General features: G+C 37.2%; 1 non-coding gene across 1 annotated transcript; it reads right to left on the bottom strand.

Moving 5' to 3' along the window:
* Window positions 1-226: 226 nt before the first annotated feature.
* Window positions 227-388, bottom strand: Gm23249. The gene has a single exon (XR_003950374.1). It is a non-coding gene; the product is annotated as a U1 spliceosomal RNA (small nuclear RNA).
* Between the last annotated feature and the right edge of the window lie 4360 nt (window positions 389-4748).

Genomic DNA, 4748 nt, shown 5'->3' with positions numbered 1-4748 from the left:
GGTTTGGGGACTATATATGGGATGAATCCCCAGGTGAGGTAATCTCTTGATGGCCTTTCCTTCAGTCTCTGCTCCACATTGTCTATGGATCTCCTCTCATGTGTATTTTGTTCCACCTTTAGATACTGCTTATAGGTCCACATTTAATGCTAAACAATTTTTTTTAAAGAATTTGCTTTCCTGGTAAAACTGTTAATGTTAAAGTTTATAACTGTTGTTTTAACTTCATGGGAGAGTGTGAGCACCGTTCTCATTACCACGACTTAATGAAGTTGAGTTTCCCACGTTGGGGGAACTCTCAGGATCAGCACATCCACAGTGAAATGGATAAACCTCCTCCCGTGAAACCCACCTTCATGATCATGCTATTGTCCTGTCGTGGAACTATTAAGCTTCTAACTTACAGCATACCTTCTACAATGGAATTTTCAATTTTATTTTATTCAGATTTTTATTTCTTTCTGGTGATTTTTATGTAAAATTAACTTTTTGTAAGCAAATTGATAGGATTTTTTTTTCAATTACCTGAAAAAGAAGAATTGTGTGAGGATTCTTGGCTTCTTTTGTCCTGTGTAAAGCAAGCTCACATGCTGCTTATAGGACATGACCTGAGGTGGGACAGGGGAAGTTTTGAAGAGTGCTATGCAGCTCTCTCTTATTCCCAGCTTCATTTTTTTCTTTTTCTTTTTTTTAGCACATTTTTATTAGATATTTTCTTTATATACATTTCAAATTTCAAATGCTATCCCGAAAGTTCCCTATACCCTCCCACCCACGCTGTTCTCCTACCCACCCACCCACTCCCACTTCTTGGCCCTGGCATTCCCCTGTACTGGGGCATATAAAGTTTGCAATACCAAGGGGCCTCTCTTCCCAGTGATGGCTGACTAGGCCATCTTCTGCTACATATGCAGCTAGAGACATGAGCTCTGAGGGTACTGGTTAGTTCATATTGTTGTGCCACCTATAGGGTTGCAGACCCCTTCAGCCCCTTGGGTGCTTTCTCTAGCTTCTCCCCTGGGGGCCCTGTGTTCCTTTTTATAGATAACTGTGAGCATCCACTTCTGTATTTGCCAGGCACTGGCATAGCTTCATATGAGACACCAGCTTCATTTTTTAATATATATATATATATATATATATATATATATTCATTCAAGAGGGAAATTCTAAGTGAAATTATCCAGAAGCCTTATTCTATTTCTCTTTACATATCCATATGGCATATTGTGATTACCAGAAAAATCTAAAAGTCTTTATTTTAATAACTGTCAGAATCATAGCTAGATCCTAGAGAACGTGTCAAGGACAGGTAGTAACAGATTCTACCTACAGGATAGGGTTTCTCCCCTACTTTTAACGTCTTTTTCTCCACTACAGAGGCGGTAGTATGATCAAAAGTGGTGACTGAGGTCATGGGACCACTAGAACAGTAAAAAGCTCCAGAGGCAGACTGAGGGCAATTGTCCTATGTGAAATACAATTGGTTTTGTTAACGGGCATTCATCAGCGTGAATCTGACCACTCAGAGATTGCAGGGTAATGGATGGTGAATCCTGGCAGCATTTCATTGTCTTAGATATATATGGTTCCTAGCAGGTCCAAAGTTCACATTCTGAGAAAAAATACATGCATTTTTACTTTATCTTCCATGTAAAAAAGGCTTAAGACCCTTTAAGATCAGGTTCTTAATCCCAAATAAATAAACTGCATGAGTATAATCCTAATATTCTAACATGATGAGTGTCAATAGAAGGACAATTTCTCCCAAATAGTGTAGGACTGGGCAGAAAAACAAACATGTGTGGTTAGAAATAAGGTGGCGTTCTTATAATCGCTGCATGCATGGGATATTCAGTTGTGTTAAAACCTGATTGGGTGGTGCTCAGGGGTCCAACATAGGCAGGCTTCCGGAATCTCTTTAACTTGATGAATTCCATAATAAAGGATAAAAATAATCAGAAAAAGGAAAACAACTCTTGTACAAAGACTGGTATTTCTTCACGTTGAAATATACTGGCTAGCTTCCATTTGCATAGTGTAATTTTATTTATAAATATTGAAAAATATATCTGACCCATTGATTACACTAAGCCTGAGTCACATACTTGTCAGCTGTTAAACAAATTTACTCTTTTATGCTCTAAAAGCTCCATGGAAGGCTGCCAATTCCTTCTTTCAAATACCATTTTGGGTCAAGTATTTTTCTTGTTTACATTGAATTGTACATGTATGTTGTAAAAACATATACTATATGTATTCCACAAAACATCAATGAGCCTGAAATCAATGCTTTGTGTATAATGGAAACCAGATGGCAATAATTCACAGGGTTAAGGTGAAGCTCACATTTTGTGTGGCATGAAAAATAAACTCACTGAGCAACTTCATAAAGTTGGGTGAGTCAATGTATTTGAACTCATATTTCTCACCTCATTCCATATACAATGCCTTGTCCAGAAAATCAATCCATGTATTGACATGAATCACAATTATATAAAACCTGCACATAAAATTCCAATATCAGTGTTACTTATATGCCCGTTTTTTGCTTTATTTTAGCTAGAATTTATTTTTTTAGTAAAACATGTAGAATCGGACAAAATGAAAACAAAAATAAATCTCTCTGATAGATTCTCTATTGTAGTGTTTTTTGAGGTAGGAAAGTGATCAATAATTTTAAGCATCATTATCATACTTCTACTTCCACTTATAAAAAGGCATAATCTTTTAGTAATTAGGTAATTCACTAATTGAGAGCATTTGCTCCTTACTTTCTCTAGAATAATTGGGAATTATAAAGGATTGTAGAACATAATATTTGGGAAATTGAATGTTATATTTTTGTTCATTTTCTCCAGTGTCTGGGCACATGAGTTTTCATATTTGGGTCTCCAGGCCTACGAGACTGTGATCTCCGATCTCTTGAAGGTTGCTACTTTCTGTAGAGGCTACATCCCTATTTTTTTTATGAATTGCTAAAGGTCTTCAAATAATACCCTAAATAGAGAATCAGATGAAATTCCTGTAGGCTGCCTTTCTTTCTTTTTTCTTTTTCTTTTTCTTTTTGGAGGGGGGGTAATATATCTTTATTACTATCTAACAAATTTGATTTACTTGGGAATATTGTTTATCCTGAGATTGACCACAAAATGTTCATGAGAGACATGAGTGATATCTGAAATGGAGTCTTGAAAGAGAGGAGCTAGGAATCAAAGGAAAGAGGAGACCTTACTGGGTCTGATTCAGAAAGCTGATCACATGATCTCCCTTCCCAGCAGGAGAACTCTCCTGCATGTAAAGGTATTATCTTCTGTATGCCAGGCATTGTGCTAATATCCTTACATGTAATCTCACAACAGTTCTGTGAAATGGGTTCTTTGGTTTTTGTTCCACCACCGCCACCGCCACCGCCACCACCAGGTCAAGAAAATTAACAACTAGAGAAATTTCTAACAAGAACTAGATAAGGACTTCATACTTAGGTAGATCAGCAGGGTTAATCACAGGGTCTCCTAAGCTCAACTGCTAATATTTGAATATTGATTTAACACTTTAATGCCTCTGTGGCCAATAAAAACGTTGTGATGTCTCTAATATCCAATATATATAAAGAACTCAAGAAACTGGATTCCAGAAAAACAAATAACCCTATTAAAAATGGGGTCCAGAGCTAAACAATTCTCAACTGAGGAATACTGAATGGCTGAGAAGCACCTGAAAAAATGTTCAACATTCTTAATCAGCAGGGAAATGCAAATCAAAACAACACTGAAATTCCACCTCACACCAGTCAGAATGGCTAAGATCAAAAACTCAGGTGACAGGCTGTCAGGCTATCTTTCAAATTCAGAGTGTTCTCATGATCCTCTGATGCTCTAAAAGCTGGCAAACATAGTTTTATCTGGTTTGCTCACAAAAATTATAGCTGAGATAAAAACTCTTTTGTTTCACACATACAGAGAGAGACAGAAAGAGACAGTCAGAGAGACGGAGACAGAGACAGAGAGAGAGATTGGGATAAAAGTATTCTCAGAGTTCAAGCCTACACAAAAGTACATTGGTAGAATAAAAACCAGTGATCACTTACATATACATATGTTACCATGTTTCCATAAATCCACCAGAGGAAGTGATAAGGATGCTATGATCTCATTACCATAGTTTAGACGGCATTAAGATATAGTTCCGCTGAGATGGAGGACGAGGAGGACACAACACAGGCGACTTCAGATGAAACAGAAGGATAAAATTACGTATGGTAAGGCTTATGTAAAAATCAATAGAAAGTACTAATGAGTTCAACTCTTAGATGCACATTTATTGTTTTGATTTGAAATTTATTGCAAGATGTATCTATCACTAGTTTGTTCTTTCTTTTTTAATATTTATTTATTTATTTATTTATTTATTTATTTATTTATTTATATTTCTTTCTTAATTAAGTAATATACCAGACGCTGATCTCCCTTCTAGATTCCCTGCCTCCATCTCTGCTCCCATTCTCCTCTTAGAGGTTAGACCTTCCCCTGGTATCTCTTTGCCTGGCACACCAAGTCTCTGCCAGAGTAAGCTCATCCTCTACCAGTGCACAAGCCACCCATGGAGGCTGATCTGTACATCTGCTACATATGTGCCAGGGACCTCGGTCTAGCCCATCTATGCTCTTTGGTTGTTGGCTCTGTGTCTGAGAGCTCCTAGGGATTGAGGTTTTTTTGACTCTGTTGGTTTTCCTTTGGGGTACCCAT

This window comes from Mus musculus, chromosome 12 (assembly GCF_000001635.26).
Source record: "Mus musculus strain C57BL/6J chromosome 12, GRCm38.p6 C57BL/6J".
Lineage (NCBI taxonomy): Eukaryota > Metazoa > Chordata > Mammalia > Rodentia > Muridae > Mus > Mus musculus.
This window is presented reverse-complemented; position numbering and strand designations above follow the sequence as displayed.